The sequence below is a fragment of the Cuculus canorus genome, chromosome 2 (assembly GCF_017976375.1).
Source record: "Cuculus canorus isolate bCucCan1 chromosome 2, bCucCan1.pri, whole genome shotgun sequence".
Lineage (NCBI taxonomy): Eukaryota > Metazoa > Chordata > Aves > Cuculiformes > Cuculidae > Cuculus > Cuculus canorus.
This window is the reverse complement of record NC_071402.1, coordinates 92,104,481-92,124,436: the sequence shown is the minus strand read 5'-3', so window position 1 is coordinate 92,124,436 and position 19,956 is coordinate 92,104,481. Positions and strand designations below refer to the sequence as shown.

Below are 19,956 nucleotides of genomic sequence, written 5' to 3'. Positions count from 1 at the left end.
TGGATGGTTCTAATCTTTGTCTTTCTGTCTAAAGATTAGAAAGATTTGGGAGAAGAAGAAAAGGGCTTTCGCATCAGTCTCTTGTGCTATTGAAGAAAGCGGAAGGTAGTTGTTTGAATGAAAACTTGTAGTAGGGAAGATGGCCCTGTGAAAACACTTCTGGAGTGTTTACTTAAACATCTTTAAAATAACAGCAATTCCTACAGGAATAAAACTGCAGCTGCAAACAAATTTCTCTAATTATTTGATCATCTTCTCACATAATGTTATGCATTTATAGTAAAGTCTTCAAAACAAGAAGTCTTCAAAACAAACGAAAAAGTAGCCTCCATCTCTAACAAATCTAATTTTTAAGTCTACAGCCCTAAGTGACTTCTGTGTGCATGACAGGCAAGGAATTCTTGAGAATCTCAATAAAAGTTACATTTTCCCTTTGATGGGTGGGGGGTTGGAGAGGAAAGGGAATGTGTGACCATTCATCACAGCTCCAGGCTCATTAGTACCCAGGAACTTTCTACTCTAAATGACAAAGAGTTTCACTGTCGCCAAAGAGAAATTGCTGCTGACCTTAGACCTCTTTTTGGAAAGTAAAATAATGGAGCACAGGAGCAGAGTTTGATATTTGACCGAATTCTACACAATTATCATGCATGTGTATATAATAAAATTAATTCTGTGTCTCTGCATTGTAGCCCCCGGCAAGCAGCGTACAATCAGTTTTGTATGTATAATAGATCACAGAGTTGTTCATGAATAATACAAATGCATTGAGCAGATACTAGTGAGTGAGGATGTTTGTCTTTGCATGGAATCGAAGTGAACATGTAATATTGTGATAATATATATTTGATGAATTCAGGTCTGACTTGCCTTTGCCACAGCCTGCTAATTCCCCGACAAGGGTTGCCACAATAATTGAGTTTCCAATAACATTATGATTATTTCCACATGATAATTTAATTGTAGGTATTTTTTAATATCGTAATAATGTAGATTTGTGACTATTACGCATTTGCATGCAGATTTTCATGGTTACACAGAGCACATCTGTACATTTATAACTTAATTTCTTATATTATTGCATATTTTGGGTGGACTCACTAATGCAAACTCAAAAAAAAATAGGTCTTTTTAGTCATTTTTGCTTTTATTACAAATGGCTGAAAGCTTTGCTTATTTTTTTAGACCAGTCTAAACAAATAAATAAACAAAACACAACTGTAATTCATGGATAGATTAATTTAAAATAATAATTACAAATCATGGCAGATTTGTCTGAGGTAATTGGGGTAGAGGCTGGTACAAATTTTGCTTTGCTGAAACAAAACCTGTTTAGATGAATGAGCAAGTTTAGCAGGGGCTGTTTTCCGTTCTTCCAATTCTCCTATATAACAGGTTAGCAAAGTAACATTGCCTTAAAATTAATGGGTGCCTGTACAAATAGGTATAACAACAGGGATGCTGAGCAACTTGACCTGAATAGATATTAATCTGGCAGGTAGTATTCCTAGTAAGAGTAGGATGGGGTGTAGAGTCATGACACTAGTAAGGCTTTTAATCAGTTAATTTGCCCACTCTGGAAAGAGGCTGGTTCCTTGCCTGATAACAACCTTCAAACTGCATTAGAAAGCCTTGTTTGAAACTCACTGGGGCAAAGGAAGGTAGGCCTTTCTCCAGAAATAGTCTGTTTCCATTAATTAGATAAGACATTCATACAATCATATGAGAATCCTGCTTCAAATAGGAAAGCTCTCTTTGAGTCATATCTGAAATTTGAAGAGGAGGAAGTGTTTTTAACTAAATATTTCTGTTTTGAAAATAAACTTTCCACAGAAAGTAACACAGGATTTGCATGTTTTTCATTTTTTCTGGTTTGTTTCAAGTACATGCAGTTGAAGGAATGTCTCCTCCTTTTTTCATCTGTAAGGTCTCAGCTGCTCAAATCAAACTAGAGTCACAATAGAAGCAGACTTCTAACTCTTCTCCAGGTTATCCCTAGATGGCAGTTTCATTTCCATTGCCTGCATGGAAGAAATGTGTCATAGGAGCTAGGACAACAGGCCTGGTCCAAATCTTCAGATGAGGAAGCCTAAAACAAGGGACTGAAGTATATAATTTATCGTCATCCTTCCACATCATTCTCCAGTGCATGGGGATTCTGTTGCTTCTGGTGTATTTACGTGCCTGTTGATACTTTCAAATGTATTCCTCTAAACTAACAGCATACAGACATAACATGATTCAGTGGCTTCTCTTTCATTTTTCCTCAGTCTGTGGACCTGGGTGTTGAAGAGAAGAATGAAAGCTTGGTTTAGACAGTAAAGAAAGCATCTGGGTTCTGCTGTATAAGATGATCTCTCCGACTACTTGGATAGGCAAATCAGATTCTATTTTGAAACCCATTGAAACCATTGCAATCCAAGTCTTTTGTAAATCCAGTCTCCAACTAAGAAGCACTTCGGCAACTGAGTCCGCTAGAAACAGGAAAAGTATCAAAACACAAACGTGGTTCCACTGGCAGAAATTCACAAATCTGTACCTGTGCCTGGCTGAGGGCAAGTGATAGCTCATTAGAGGGGACCTGGAAAATCAGTCTAGCTGTTATTTTGTTTTATGATGGGCCACCAGCATAAAATTAAGGATGTCTTTAACACTGTGGCATTAGGTCCTAAATGACTTCAGATGTTGTTTTGTGCACAGCAAGCACTGCAGAATATAAAAGTATCATTATCTCAGTAAGTCCTGGATGCAGTGCATAATTCCTGCTTGTTGTGAAGATACTTGAGGTTGTTTCAGATACCAGAAGATTTATAATCATATGATTGTTTTCATTACTATATGTTCCTGATTTTACTTATATTGATATGATAGATTGGGGTACATAATATTATAAGCAACCCTGCTAAAAAGCACTAATTTGTGTTACATTCATGAGTAAAACATGTTCATGAGTAATTTTCTCTGATGAAGGAAATTGAGACTAAACTTTTGAAATGCAGGGGGTGAAGCTGCCCTAGCCTTTCAACTTTTCAAGTATCACAGAGGTTACCTTTACCTGATGGATTTTGAACTTAAGTCACCTATTTGCCCAGAGGATGTCAGGATTGCTTTATTTTGAATTGTGCAGAATGGTGTGGAGTCCCAAAGCATTCCTATTCCCTATTAGTGGTACCTCTCATTCTGTAAAAAAAAAAGACTGATTTGGCCCAGTGGCAAGGCAAGATGCCAACCGGGTGGCTACTGTGCTTTCCATGGAAATATATGGCAGGGCTTCCAAGGGAGAAATAAAGAAGGATGCTCTCCCTTCCTCTGACTTCCTACACAGAGATGGAAATATATGATGGCCTTCTGAGGAAGGCAGGGGGAATTCTGTTCAGCTTCACTCAGGAAGAGGTGTATCCAGGTGCCAGACAGTAAAGTGAGGGGTAAAAGTGCTTCTCCCAGCTCTTGTGTTGCAACTTCAGTAGTTGTGTCCTTTGCTTTGCTCACAGCACATGAGAATGAAGTGTTTAATTTCAGGTCACCTGAAAGGCCTCTTTTGGTACAAAATCATTTGTTGTTGCTGCTTTGTTCCTTCAGTTGAAGGGAAAAAAATCACCTTGGTTTTCTTGCAATTGTTTTTTTTTTCCATTTGTAGTTGTTTGTGAAACAGTGAATCCATGTCATTTCTGCATGAGGCACAAGTATGCTCTCTAGTGCACAGACTAACTTTTCCCAGACTAGTCTTAGGGAGAGTATTCCTCAAAATTCATTGAAGTAAGGAGGTATTTATGTATTGCCCGTCTTCTCTAGTGCTTAAAATTGAATGATTCATGGCTGCTAGTTTTTCTTCTTATAGGGGGAAGGTTTATTGGCTATAATCCTGGAAGTCGCCCATGTGTCAAATGATCACTGACTGTATTGGAAAAATGGTGCTTCAGTGACAGCAGGCAGCCCCTGTGTGGAAAGAGGTGTCCCTTATCCCTGAGCAATAACCTGTGTGGATGATTGAGACTTGTTGATAGACCTCCATGGAAGTCTCACCTCGTAGTCAGGGCTTAGCAATGTCTGATTTGGTGAAGGATCCTTCAGTACAGTATACTTGAACTTGATTTGTTGCTCTCATCAAGGAAGGTATAAAGGTAGGCAAAAACCGAACATGCCTTGAGGGCCAGGCAGATGCATGTTTACCACAGCCTCTGTCTTATGGAGGGGAAGAAAAAAAGGCTGCTAGAATTTACAAAATATAATTATTGACTAATTTCTTCATCAGCAGTTCCTGTAAGAAATCAATGACATGTCTCCTGAGAGATCAGTGGTGTCACCTCACATGTCTTCAGGGTGCTAGATGGTATAAAACACTCAGTTTGAAAGTACTGCACCGTCATAAACTGCAACTCCCAACAGATCCATGGTGTGTACATTTTGTTATACGTGCTGAAAGGGCAATGAAGTTGTAAAGGGAACACTGCATGTCTAAACAAACTTATTTTTGTTTTAGCAAATAAAAGAAAGACTCTTTCAGGAAAGTGGTTAAAATAATATCATTTAAATGTAACAAGTGATAAAATACTGGTGAGAATTCACCTGTCAGTTGAAGAAATGTCAAACATAAGGTCTTCTGTGTAATATAGGTATTTCTAATTGGACCATTTTCCTGGTAAAGCAAAAGACCACTTCAAAAAGCTTTTAAAATACTTGATATATAAAAAAATGTTAAGGCTGACACAACCAGCTTAATGGAAACAATTATTTAAAACAGTGGGTTTGAAGAATAAGGCATAAAATGTAGCAATTTCATGTATTCTAGTCATTCTAGGACAATGTATGCTGTGCTGTGAGATTTAACAAGACCAAAGTTGGATGTGAGACTCTGGGAATTTTTCAGCAAATTTACAGCAAAAAATGTAATAAAACGTTTCACTGTATATAAAAAATACCCTTAGAAATATCTGCAATGCTAACAATTATATTTAGAAATTAAGTTAAAAAAAGACTCATGCTCCCTTCAACAAAATTCCACATGGAGGTATTAAAAAATTCTGTATGGCCTCAGTGTGCTCGGGCCTATTTTCCAGTGGAAATACTCTTACCTACCAAACTCATGGAAATGTATGTGTGTGTTTTTTTGTATTTCTAATGCAAAAGTGGTTGCCTTCCCTGAACTTGACACAGAATGAATTTTGATATGAAATCCCAGTCAGCAAGGTGACAGAACAATTGGGCAAATGTGTTTCAGATGAACTTTGAAGGCAAAATTCAAATTGGACAGATAATTAATTTGATGCTATTCAGAAATAAACAAGGACTTGTAAAAAAAATAGAAAAGTGAATTGAATAGAATGGTGCAGTTGTATCTTCTCTTACTTCGGTATTGGCCATCAATCACTGTCAGTTAATTATCACTAAGATTGCATAAAAAAGGCCCCTGTGGGAGCTGGGTAGTCTGTGAACTTCATTCTTTCATTAACAACCAGATAAACAATATAAGCCTTTTTGGGTCTTTTTTTTTTTTTTTTTCATTTGGCTTTTTTTTGTATACAATGAAATGATGTAGGAAGGTAAATCTTGAAATGAATAACTGTGCTAATAGTTACTACATGGATTGCAGAGAGAGTCAAAAGAAGAAGGAATTAAAAATAAAGTTGTTGTCAGGAAGAGTTTAAACATTTTTCAGCTCTTTTTGTTCTCTCCCCTCCCCCCCAAAAAAAAAACCCGGGCAGATTGCCTTTTCTGAGTTTCAAAATCTTGTGAGATTTTTAAAAGAAATTCCCACTTCTTAATTAACTGTGGTCTTTCTAAGACTTGAGGGTTTACACTTTCCTATGCAACATTCGGTTTAGAAACTTTGTTGTCAAAAAAGGGATAAAAGATAAAGTCAGATGATTCCAAAATGTGCTTCTCCAAAAGAACATGAGCCAGTGTGAATACAGAATCTTTCAGAGCTTATGAGCTGATCTGAGGGGCCCATGAGTGCTTAGCTAAGGGGAACAGGAATGCAGTAGTGGACAGAAGCAGCTACTGTTATTTTCAGGATTCTTTCCTGCACTGCTGAGTAGCAGTTCACTGTCTTAAAAGTTTATCTATGATATTTATTGACAGTCTCCATCAACATCACAAACAGGGGCTGGTATCTGAGGATCACAAGGCTCTCCTGGCCAAGATCTGTCTCTGGAGAAGGCAGCTACAGAAATTTTGCCCTTATGAATTTTTCACCTATATAAACAATTATTTATCCTGGAAAAATATACAGGTCACAGGCAAATTTGTTTGTTTGTTTGTTGAGATTTAGGTGTGTTTTTCAAAGTGAGGTTTCCTTGTTAACTTTTATCTCCTCAAATAACAGAACTGGTGCTTTAAGAACAAGAATAATTTAGAGGTTGAAGCCTTGAGGGCCAAAGGCCTTCTCTGTTCAACAAAATAATAATTTAAATCCAAAACTTGCACTTCGAATTAATGATATTTTGGCTAACTGCCCAAATAAACCTCAAAGCTGAAGTCACATAAATGCAAGTATTCCCACCCCGGTGTCACACAAGCTAAAGGCCTGTAAATGAGACAACCTCAAACCTAAATTAAGTCTTCAGCATTGGTGAGCAATGGTTTCTAACGAGGAGGAGTGAATGACTTAAACTAGAGCAGAGGTGCCCCATTTAGGGCTCTTCAGGCTCACAATAGCCCCTCAGGACAATTTATCTGCCTTTTGTCAACCTCTTTCTCCTGGGAAGACCTCTTTGCCTGCTCATATCCAGACTGCAGGCAGCACTTAGAGTGTGATGGTCAACCAGGTGGTCACAAGGTAGACACCTGTGTTTAGATCAGGCCAAGTAACTCACACTGTCCCTGCTCCTGTTTTTCTTTATTAGGCATTTTCTGATGTGTCAGGAAAAATTTTACTTTGGATAAAACCTTATCAAGTAAGCTCATTTCTATCCTTCCTTCTTTGTTCTCTCTGCCATATGTTGATTTTCTTCATTCCTATTTGGCTCTTTCAGAAGGAAGATCCTCCAGTGCTGACTTCATTTTGCAAGCTTTGGGTCAGTGCTAGCAAGTCAGTAAACTTGTAGAAAGGAGAATTAGGCTATAGCACAAAGGGACAGTGCATCATGAAAAAAACTAACACGGAAACCCTAACCTCTTCTAATTTACATATGGTGACATTTTGCAGAAATATTGTAATATTAGCAGTGGCATAATGAAATCCTGCCTATCAACCGTGGAAGGAATAATGTTACTGTAAAGGTAACCTGTCCACAGTTTGTTATCAAGAAAATATTCATGACAAGAAACATACATTTACCATTGAGTGTTAAGAACAGTATTTTTTTCCTTATATTTTTTTCCTCATGGGCTATCCATCTTCCCCTCCAGATTTACTGCATGATCACTCCCTTTACATGCTAATTATGTGCGGCTCTGGTGAATTTGTTAGTAGTGACACTTTGGGCACCCAGTGGGACTGCAACTCATTATGTGGCAATGTCCAGATATATCAGATATTATTAGCTGTCATTAATCTGCTGTGGAAACACTGAGTGCACAGCTAGGAGAGAGACCAGGAAATAGAGTAAAAATGAAGTCTGCAGCCACCCTGGCCCCCAAAAGGTCAGAGGGCAAGTCAGCAGGCGAGAAGAATACACCTTAAAATGGTCAGTGTTTAGCAGCACACTTTTAACCCATTATAAACCAACATTTCCAAGAATAGGAAGGACAAAAAGAGATTATACTGTTATATTGCATATATGACTACACTTTACTGGAGAAAATGGGGATAGAGTCTCTCTAACTACTGCTTTTTAATGCAGTTTTGTAGACTTGCATCTCAGTGATAAAAGTGTGTGAAAAGGAGGAAGAGTGAGCAACATGCAGTATCTTGTCTCAACACAGGTAACACCAAAGCATAAAGCTAAGAGATTAGGCACACATAACTCAGAATAGGGTTGGGATCCCTCTCCATTTGAAGGTCATATTTTACAGAAATGGGTCTGGCAGTAGAGACAAACCTGCAGGAATGAAATGCTTGCTCTCACTGTTCATCCAGACCTGTAATTCACCTGAATAAGCACAGGAGTTTGTCTCTAGTCTGTGGAAATAGTGTTGGTTAGCCTCTACTATGTAGTTTAGAAACACAAATCGCAATAGATTGCATTTTTGGCAAAAAAAACACCGTCATTTCTAAGACTTACGTATATCTGTGCTTATGCAACATTAATTACATAGCTTGGGAGTGCAGAAATAAAAACAAATGAAATATTCTTCCCAGAAAGCTCCACAGACTCAAATCTCCAGGATGACTTGCAGAGCACTGCCGAGGACCATAGGAAGTCCTGTCCTCTTTCTTTACATCAGTTAATAAGGTTGGAAGAAACCAGGCATGCTGGAAGGTCTTCTCTGGTCTGAAATAGAAATAGAAAATACTCAAGGAGAGGCTAGGACTGCCTGAGTTTAGTGGTGATATATTAACTAGACAATTTTCATAGGAGGAGGAAGGTAATACTTTGCTTAGTCCACATGCTTTGGGAACTTATAGCTGACTTTTTCTACTGTCAAGGGGGAACCTAAAAATTCAGTGTCCTTAAACCAAAATTAAATAATGAGATAGGAGGATAGGAAAGGCTACATTTTATCAAAGCTTTTATCAAAAGCTTTTCACTAAAATTAATCTTTCGTTTCCAAGGCTAGCTTGGAAGTCCTCTGCTCCTTTATCTAGAAGTTGCAGTGCTTTAGTTATGAGGTTTATACAAAAACTAAAGGAAAGAAGTCACCCTAAAAGTCTTCAACACATGACAACATGTACTTGTTCAGGGAAGCTGGAGTGAAGTTCTTCTTGGAAATTTCCAAGTGAGCCCCTCATTTGAATTTCCTAAAGGAAAGTGCTTGTTTTATTACAAGCTTGGGAAGTGCTTGTTTTATTACCAGCAAAGGGGGCTAATCTAATCCTTCACAATTTTTCACATACCTCGACATCTGTGTAATCTAACCTTATCCTAATGAGGATAATAACAGGAAAAAAAATGGCCTGATGTTTTATTTACGGATCTATCTTCACTTAGACAGACTGGTAAAACCCATGTAAAAACAAACACCATGGGCTGAGTTTTAGGTTGTCTTAAATTCTGCATAATTACACAAAAGAGAAAACAATGTTAGTATTTAGTCAAATGGCTCCCATTAATGCTTCCTAAACTAACAGGCATTCATGAACTCAGGGTATAGGAAGAGATTTAGAAGTTATTTTGGTGGCATTGTGGGTTTTGTAGAAATACCCAGAAGCATTATGGAGTACAATGTTAGCCATGGGGCACGTGACAAGTACGCAGGCAAATATAGAAGCAGTTTTATCATTGGTTTTAGACTTTTGCAATTTTGATGTTACAGGAAGTTTTATTTATTTTTGTGTGAGAGCAATGCAATATCAAAGAAGAGTAACAGTGAAATAACATTAATATGGATAGAAATATCAGGAAACCCATTCTGAGTGCTGTATGAATACATTCAATAGGTCAGTCACAGATTTTTCTCTAGTTTTTATGAAATTTTACAAATGTGGCATGTCTTGCCCTCTTTCCACAGGAGGGGAATAAAAATTCATTTCAGTTACCTTTTCCTTCAAGTGCTTCAAAGGACTGAACATGAGGTGAGTACTCTTTTAATGGCAGGTTAATGAATTACAGGCCGGGCTTATAGTGGAAAAATTGTAGTCAGCCTCCATAGTACTATTTGCAAAATCTGCAATCACGAAGAGATTAAGTCAGGCTCAGTTTTTTGGTGTTTTTTTTTTTTTTTTCTGTGGAGGAACATGTTTGTTATTTGCCCATCAAGATTATGCTGTTTTTTCATTGCCTGTGTTGCTCCTTATGATCCTGCAGGCACGTATTTTCACATTTAACGTGATACACATGAGTAACCCTCTCTCAACTGGTGGAACTAGTCAGGTGTAAAACTCAGATGTTTGAATTCTGTAGGGCTGGGCCCCAAGCAAGTTCCACAGAATACAGAAGAGTGTTACATTTTACAGAAGCCTGTATGGTTTCCAATGCCAGTATTAATAGCGAGTTGAATAGTTGGGTCTTATCTAGATAAACCTGTATCTGTAATGCTACCAAGGATATCTGCACGGCTGCCTGTGATCTTTATCTTACGAAACCACAGTGTGTTAAATATTGTCAAGTTCGGTCTTTTAAAAGATGGCTCTTTAATACGTTTACTTAGAATTGTTTTTAAAGTAGATTCTTAGGGGTAAGTTTAAAATGATTATAAGTTGTAACATAATGGCAGGAGAAAGCCATCACCTTGAATTTGGAGTGTGGAGAGGACAAATGAAGAGAAAGGGAGGGATTGTTCCTTTTTCTTGTGATTCAGAAAATTAAGAAGGGTAGTGTAAAAGCCCTAAGAGTCATTTCACTTTCCTGGAGAAGCATGAATACCTTTATGAATATTCTAATACATTTGTTTTTTTCATACTCTGCTTTGTTAAAGCTAATAATAGTTATAGATTTACAGTGTATAAAGTGTGCAAAGTTAGTTGCAATTAGAATTATATTCAGCTTTCTGAAATTTGAAAGGCAATGTCAGCTCTGAACTGATGTATTTGCTCAGGAATTGCTTTGGTGTGTGAGCTATTTGGTCAGTTGCAATATTCTCGGGGGCTGTGGGAGGGTCTTGTCTCCCAGATTTTAGGGTCATGACTGATTCTGCAGTACCTGTGCAAATAACTGCAAGTGACAAGGCTCTATCACAACTCTGCTCTCCTTACTTCACCCAGCGCTTTAGAGCATGCAACACTGCCAGCACAGTAAGTGGTAAGTGCCATAAATTACGCTACCTGATGTAAAGGATAATCAGTATTTAGGGTGACTCACTGTTTTTGTGATGTTCACTGGGAAAAAAAATGGAGAGACAGATGAGTTAAGTTTAGATTCATTGCAGCTTTCCTGATGTTCCTGGCCATTTATTCATTATCATCATCACCCATTTGGGTGACTCAGGCTCCTGCAGAATGTACTAGTTAGAGTGAGTGAAAATGGAAGAATCCAACCTGAAATTACTAAGGTGCCAGTTGTCATGAACTTTTTATTTAAAAGGATTCTGGTACAGCTGAGACAGGAACAAGAAAATGCAGCCAGAACAATAACACCACCAAAACCCAGGGCAATGTTTCAAGACAGTTTCTTGAAAAATCTAAAGACTTTTACTGTGTACTGCAGAGTTGCAGATGTTGATATTTTCAAAAATTACTGGAATTTTTATTTCATTAGCACTAGAAGAATAGAAATCAGAGCCCTTTTGCTGTTGTTCTACCTGGAGAAATGGTAGTTTTCTGAACACTAGAAAAACAATATAAATGGCTAAAACAGATTAAAGGGAGACAGCTTAAAGTGAGTGGAATGATAAACATTTCAGAATTCATGTCTCAACTGCCACAAACAGTTGCAGAAATTGAGTTGCACATGTCTATCCTGGTGTCCACGTGCTTATAGGCATTGAAAGTGCATATTGTTGGATCAAGAGTGAGTACAATTCTACAAGTCTCCACTAGACAGTTGTGTTAATTTCAGTTGCCAACAAATTATTTCACAACAAAATACAGATAAACAAACCTTAAATTCACTTTAATTTCTTTTAATGAGGAGTTACACTATGTAGTACCAAACCACAGTAGTAGATTTGTTGTAATATGCTTCTAAATGCATCAGGTGTTAACTGAGATTTCATTTCCTTAAAAGCATTATGGCTATGCATTCAACTTCTGAACCTCATCCTGAAGTGTTTTAGAATCAAATGCCTGTGGGAAAAAAAAAAAAAACACTAAAACCCAAAAGCTGACAACTACCAAAGAAAAAAAATCCCAAAACACTGCCAAATTTTTTTCAGGGGAAAAGAAAATTAGAGGTTCACAGCAAATTTTCCTATTACCCTTAACAAAGACGTTTCTCCCCTAGTGGACCTGACCTGGATCTAGCATAACACTGCATCAGGTGGATGCCTCTTCCGGATGTGTGATCACTGATACTAGCGATCTCTCATTTTATTCCTTCTCTGTGCACCTGAATCTACCCTTTACAGTGAATTTTGAAGGTATCTTTTTTTTTTTTTGAACAGCTTTATATGATTGCTTCCATCCACGGGTGACGTTATTCAAGTGGATTTGCCACAGGGCACTTGCCCATTAGCAATCTCTTCTGCAGTCTGCTTTAAAATCTGCTTATGGTTATGGCCAGATAAAAGCATGCGAGGTCAGTTTGGCAGAGCGGAGACAAATACTTTAACATACGTTTTTCTGTTCTGTGAAAGCAGCTAATAAAAGTGCCCGCAGGTGTTGAGAATTATCCTTCTCTTGGAGATTTCTTTACAATCTGAACCTAATCTTGGCAAAAGCTTTGGCAAGGATATCTGGCACATTAATTAAACGACTAGCCCTCCTCCACAGGTCTTATGCTGTAACTTTGATTAACCACTTCTGTGCCCAGGAAACGAACTGCTGGATAGGCATTATCAGTTTTGCAGGTGTATGGATGTTAGAGATAACATGGGATTCCTTCTTTATCTGGATGAATGCTCCTTACGGTTTCAACACTACACAGTTTTTCCCCTAGCTACAGCTACAGGGATCCTGCCAGCATGTTATGAGATTTTAGTATGAGGACCTTTTTATTCAATATGTATCTCTGGATAGCCTCTGCTGAGAAGTTTCAGATCCTTCAGGGGAAATGCCTGACTCCTCCAGAGCTCCCCCTCTATTTAAATGGATTTTCCTTGCTGCAGTATCACAGCTGTGACACATCAAAGCCAGTAGCTGGTGTGGCAGGATATGCATTCCCAAATCAGCCTCAGTGACGAAAGGCGCAAACACAGGTGATTTGCAGTGACAGGTTTCATATCTCATGGTGTCATTTTCATGAATGACTTAGCTAATTAAATTTAATGTAGAACAAGAGCTTGCTTACATTCTGCTGGGCTTAAGATGTTCTTACTCACACCTTACTTAAGGAACAATTCCTACTGTTGAACAAGGGCTCCAGGATTTAGCCCTCCGTTGGTAGTCTTCCATAAACCCTTTGTTTTCCTAACATGTTAAAAACCAAGGCTTAATGGGTTCATGATGACATCAGTTATCAAGATTTGTGTGGTGTTGGCAGATGTTGAATTTTCAGTGGAAAACCATTAAACGGATTTGAGTCAAGGCAAGTTTCACAACATTCACATATTATACCAGTGGCTACATGTGTTGACTTCAGCTTTATTTATTACAAAGGAAAACAGGCCTGTACTTATACAACAACAGCAATGAGAAATTAATCTTTCCAATAGGAAAATCAGTCTTGTCTTGTTAAAGGTACTCAAAGATACATATTGAGCATGCTGAGCTTGCAAAAACTATGTCTGCAACTTTCAGGTTTAATAAATCTAAAATTAAATAATTTTTCTTAAAAAAATACATATATTTTGTGGTACCTTTGTTTTTAGATATCCAGTATAAAGAAGGCAAAACTTTAGAAGGTATTGAATGTCCAGTCTTCTACCTCTGTTCTTTTCAAAATGTTTCAAGTAGAGTACATGTTTATATTCATGCCTGCTTAGATTTTCAGTTTTGAATGCTGATTGCCCATCAGCTCAGAACACATAAATTCTTTATTATTTCTAATAATCTTAACGTTAAACACTTTGTTTTTGTCACTTGACTGCAAAGTTTGCCTGATGGTATTGTTGAGACCAGTGATGCTGTCCAGGTCTACACATTACTTCATATGTGTATAAAAAAGATATGCCAAAGTGCTGAGACCAATTGCATAACAAAAAAATATTTTTCAAATAAAAGTAAGATCCAATATAACAAAAAAAACCAAAAAACAAACCCAAAGATAAACAACCGCAACAATAAAAATCAAAAGACAATAGTTCAGTTTAGTAACTTGAAATGAGAAGTTTTCAGCTCTTTTAATAGGTGCAATATTTGTTTCATACAATAATTAGGACTTCAGTTTGGAGATGTATTCATGTAGTGCACTGAAACAAAAACGTATTGTGTCTCACTTTCTGCTCAGCTGTAAACTTGTTGAAGACTTCATATGTTCTTGGAAACTAAACTTCACTCAGATGTTAATAATTACTTCAACTTCTGCATATACATCAGAGGCATTTAATCTTGGTCCTTCTCGATAGAAGCTACTGGTAAAGTTGTTCTTACAATGTACTTTTCCCTCCCCTGAAGTTTGTTTTGAATCTTTGATAGTTGGTGCTGGTGCCAAGACATGAAGTTTTCTGAATGCCAAAATTCATTCTGACAGTGACCACAGATTTTCAAGAGTGAAAAAATTGCTTTTAGTCATGGTGCACTACATACAGAATCTTTAGAACAGGTGGGAATATTGCACTTTTATGTTTAAAATTAAATAATTAGAAAAGTAAGAAAAAGACTAACATTCTAACTTTCTTACGAAGAAGCACTTTGTTTTATATTGATTTTTTAAGAGGGTTTAAGACACTTTGAGGAAACATTTGGTTTGAAAGGTGCAGATTTTTAAAATTTAATTGCTTCATGATGTTGTTTTTATTCAGAGAAACTTAAAAATATTTTGGCATTGAAATATTATTTTGACATTTTGAGATTCAAACAGATTTTCAGTTTTCTATAGCCTTTCACTTTATTTTCTTCCCATTTGTCTTATTTAACATTATAGCTGCAGAAAATAAGACCAACATGTTTTGAATAGGTAATATAATTTTCCTTCCTAGGCAACTCCATTGTTGGGGATTTTGCTCCAGTTTGGAGCAGGGCCAATTTTTTCTGTCTTGCAATCCTGTGTAAGACAAAACTTTGACTTTAGTGAAGCTCTATTTTTTTATCAGGCAAAGAAACAAAAAAAGTCCTTTACAAGGTGCATGCAAATCTGTTGTTTCTTCATCAATATCAACCTTTCTAGTACATTAAACCAATCACTGGATAAAAAATATAGGGTGGATGGTAAGCTTTGGATTAAGAACTCATTTTTCATCAGCTAAAGAACAAATGATCATCCACAGACGAGAGTGTGCAAAATAAATACATTCTCTCTCATACTTTTCAAGTAAAAAGCAAATGATGAAATGTTAAATAATTATGATTTCATGAGATACGTGATCTCTTAATTATTACAAATGGGTAAATAGAAAATCTGATTATTTACACTACAGACCTGACCCAGTTTTATGCCATTAATTATAGTTAGTAATGTTTATAGCAAATTTTTTCCTAACAATAACATTTGTAATATTTTTATATGTATGTACAGAGGGAAATCACACACAAAAGAATTCCAGTGCAAAAAACCCTTTGACTGTCTTACACTTGGAACTCCTTTATATTATTTTAGGACTCCAGTCCACAAAACATTTATGTTTACCTTTATGCACACAATTCCAACGGGACAACTCATATGTTAAAAGCTAAGAGTTTTTCTTAAAAGTTTTCTTGTACCCTTTCCCATCTGCCCCTCACTTCCCAATGTGCATGTGCATGGGGCACGGTAGATAAGTCTAAGCAGATTCTTGAACAGACTGAACTCTCGTCATTCTCTGGAGCACGTCATTTTAATGATATAACTACATAGAGTTTTGTGTACGGATGAATATACAGATGTCTGCATAAGTATTAATTAATTTATTCTGTGGGTACCAAGTAATTAACTATTTTGCTGCAAGGGCAATTTGCTGCCATAGTAAGCATAAGGCATTCTTTTACCAAAAAACCAAGCATACAAGCATTTTCAGCCATGTGCTAAAATGTGTGATCAATATTAAAATGTGTTAAGCATGGCATCATTATTCTAAAACCACAGAGATATAAAATGCACTATGATATTGCAAACTGAGCACAGTTTGATTGTAGGACACCTGGGTAGAGGATTTTTGTGTTAGAATATACATTGCATTTATAATGTCTTCTTCTCTAAAATGTAATTAGTATTTTTTTTATGAACTGGTAAAATATAGTACATAAAGGACTCAGGGGATTTCCATATAGCCACATGTCTTTCCAAATCATAAATGGTTGTCTTCTTTAGAAATGGATTAGGACAAATTGCATTAGGACACGATTGTGAATCTGATTAAGGTGGAACCACGATCAGGTTTTTTCTTTTGGGCAACCATGTTTTCTTATAACAACCAGAAGACAAAAAAAGCCCTTGGCAAGATGTTTCAAAGGCCTTTCTCATATTCACATAAAAGCAGTTTTCATGCTAATTCAAAAATTGGTCCACACCTATAATTTCTTTATATAGACAAGACAAAGCTTTCGGCAAAATTTTGCAGTAGTATATATTTCAGATACAGACTTGTGGTTTCAGTAAAAGCTCATAAAAAGGAATTTCCATGCATAATTTCCTTACGGAGAAGACTGAAGGCAAGCTGCAGAGAGGCGCAAGATCAGGCATTGATTCCAAATCAGTTCAGTGAGAGGAACACTGAGAACAAAACCATCCCCAGTGGAAAACTGATTTAGTATACTGAATAAGTACCTTTTCAAATGAACACACTCTTAGAAAGACTCTAACCCCTCCTCTTTCTCTGATAGCATCTGACCCAAACCAAGCACATTGCATAACATTATTTGACCCAGAAGAAAGCTAGCGCAGTTATGTCTGTCGATGTATAGAACTGCAAATGTTCAGTTAAAAAAAAAACCTTGTCAAAATTGGCTGTTACTTTCTTCCCATTCCCTCTCTCCTTTTATTTTATCAACAGTACTCTCAACCCTAAGCTGAAGGGAACCTAATTGCAGCATTTTTTAATCTGTGTATTGTAGACAAATCTGTTGGTGCTCTGTTTCTACTGGAAGAGTCTGGGAAAGCCATCTTCATTTGCCTCCTTACAGCTCCGTTGCATGAGTGTTTTGAAGAAGGACTCCACGACTCCACTGTGTTAGCGACTGAAAGTCTCCATAAGGAAAGAAGGTCCCTGTCTCCAAGGGCTATTTTTTTGTGAATTAAAATAAAGAGAACAGGTGGCTCTAATGAATAAATTCTGGAAGCCGGAGGAGCTCCGTAACCTTTGTGCTTAGTATACTAAGTATTAGTGATATAATACTGCCTGAGTAACTGCAACCATCTGCTTTATTGCTAGCCTTGCTGGTTTTTACAATGTCTTTTTCCTAGTTTAGACCAAAATTCAGTGATGTTCAATTTTAATTGTTTGTGTTTGACCTGATATTAGCATTGTTTTGGAAAATATATTCTTCATGTCTGTCACAGAGTCAGAGATTGGACAAAATAAGAACAGCTCTGAATTGTAGTCCAAATTTCAGGGTGTACCCATCTGAACTAGATTTTTCTTGAGGGTAGAAAACATCTAGTTATCTTTGTTGTTGCTGGCAACTCACTCTGCTTTCATCCAGAAGCTGGGGGCCTGGCATGAATATGGTTGGAAGTTTGAGCTGGTGAAAGAGCAAGTAAGTCCTCACCATTTTTCAAGGCTGACAATCCTTGGATACCCCTCTAGACTTCTCAAGTTTATATAAACTGAGTATCTAAAAGCTTTATGAATCAGTGACGTTAGTTTATAGCCTGATTTCCATAAATAAAAATGACCAAAGAAATACAAACCCACTTTTGTTATCTTTTTCCTTCCCCTGGCATTTCCAAATGGCTTTGCTTGTGCTTGGGGCTGTCAACACCTCTAGAGGAAGATCCCATGCAGGAGGACTGAAAACCAGCAATGATGTGGCACATTTCTGGATTTCTTAGCCAAACTGGGACTTAGTTCTGAAATATAAGGATACGTGTTCTCCCTTGGACACTTCAAAGTAAAGATTCAGCCACCTTTCACAACAGTAATTTTAAGATAAAAAGGGAGGGTGCAAAAAAAAATATGCTTATATTCCTCAGACCTTCTCTTCTACAATATCTTTTACAAGAGAACAGCTTGGCCCATGCCAATGCAGTCATGGCTTGTGGTAGAACTTAGGTCTTACTGAAATTGTTAATAAACATGAAGTAAAAAAATAATTATAGTGAATTGGGAAATAATTGTGTTAATTGGAAATAAAACAAATTAAAAGCTGAGAAAGAAAACGTTAACCAAAACCGTCTCTCAAATCTTTCTTAGCTATTGGAGCTTATGTCATTTTTGTTTATCCAGTTTACATATATATAGAGAGACTGAGCAAGCAAGAGTTGTACAAACATACATATATGTATATAAAGAAGAAAATATTAAGATTAGAAATCCAAAATCCAAAACTAAATTATTACAGGATGCAAGAGACAGAATCACTTTGGTAAATTCATAAGATGGATACTTTATCTGTAGTAGCTTGCTATTTTTTTTAAAAATCATCCTCTTTTTCTCAGTAATAATTAGTCTTTTCAGTGTCAATTTTATTAATTTAAGACTCGTAAAAATTTTCTGTGAAATTCAGAAATAGCTGGCAAGTCAAATGTTGAAAGAATTTTTTGAAAACAACTTATTTTGATGTATTTAAAAGTAGATCCAGAGGTTTTCAGAATCTTCCCAGCTCAATCACTAGCTGACTTATGTACTAAAATAGTGGAAAATTTTACTTTGTCTTTGTTCTGTTTATTTTTCATAACCATTTTAGCTTTTACTTTAAATTGGCAATGAAACATTTCAATAGAATTGTGCACTCTTCTTTCTAAAAAATGTAATTTTTGTCTAAATTGTCAGATGAAAAAATGTCAATTTCATGTCATGTAAACAGTGTTCAACTTTGAGTTTCCTCTAAATTATGCATTTTTCTTATTTTCTCTGATTGAGTAAGGTTTTATAAACCGCTTTCACTTCTGCCTGAAGTAAGGCTTATTTGTTTAGGAAAATTATATTCATTTCATGAATGAATTAGTCTCTGCTCCAGACATAAGAATTTACTCTCTTGACACTGTACTGGTTTTAATATTTGTGTGAAGTAACAAAGATGAAGCAAAATTTAGTGTTTCTTAGAAGTGTCACAAATGAGTATTTTCACTATTCATTCACTGGTACCTTGCAACTTAGCCATCATTACAAATCTGTTCTTTAATTTCTCTATAAAAAGTGGTAAATTAGTCACCAGAAAGCTCTGCAACTGAAAGTATATATGAAGAGTGATTGGAAAACCTGACTCCTGGTTGCGATTATTCATATGATTTACCTGCAGTTATGTCACTTTTATGACTCTTAAAGATATGTTATGTCTATTTATTCAGCTAATTGTCCCAATCAATTTCCTTGACAAATGTACTTAAATCCAATAGGGTTGGGTGCTAGATTCTTAGCTAGCTTAAAATTTTATGGAGTTATGTCAAATAGAAAATATGGCCAAGGAAGGGATAGAGATGGAACAGACCAAGATGATCCTTGAGACCTTTTTCACTTTATATTATTCTGGTTATATTACAAATAATTCCTAGTGAAGAGAAGTACCTGAAAGACTAACAGAGTCATAAATAATCAGGTTAGAAGGGACTTGAGGAGGTCATCCAGTTCAGCTCCCATGTATAGCTCCAGTCCTTGGCCCATCCAAATGGCCTTCAGCAGGACTCTCTCCAGTTTGTCCCTGTCTTTCTTGTACTGAAGGGCCAAAAAATAGACACAGTGAGAGACCTGCTTTTTGCTAGTCACCATCTCTGACAACTACAGTAACATACAGACTTTGGTTAGGTCTCTTTCATAATACTGACTTCAGACCATCTGAATTTTTTGCCATTAACTAAATTTCTGAAGTCTTCTCTGATTTCTAGCTAAACATCAATTATTCATAACATCAGAAATCTCTCTTTCTGTATATAATGATTTGCATAAACATATATAGTTGACATATTCCCCCTAGACACTTCATACACACACAACCCCAATGAGTCAAAGAGATCACAGCTGCCACTGAGGAAGAGGTAAGTCTGTTAGAGGAGGCTGTGAAGAATGTCTTGGAACAAGGTAATTAGAGTAGCAGTTTCTCTTCTGCTTCAAATGAGTGATGGCTATGGCCTGTCTGACCAGATATAG

The 19,956-nt window shown here is 36.6% G+C and overlaps 1 long non-coding RNA gene across 4 annotated transcripts in view; it reads right to left on the bottom strand.

Annotated features, from left to right (window-relative positions):
* LOC128851309 (uncharacterized) overlaps window positions 1-19,956 on the bottom strand; it is a 62,008-nt gene that overhangs the window by 22,170 nt on the left and 19,882 nt on the right. For 2 of the 4 annotated variants that reach the window (XR_008448641.1, XR_008448640.1), the window contains exon 3: window positions 8,166-8,375. This is a non-coding gene — a long non-coding RNA (uncharacterized LOC128851309). Of the gene's footprint in view, window positions 1-886; window positions 2,280-3,368; window positions 8,376-19,956 lie in introns of those variants that run through there. The other 2 variants (XR_008448639.1, XR_008448638.1) reach the window with 2 other exon arrangements.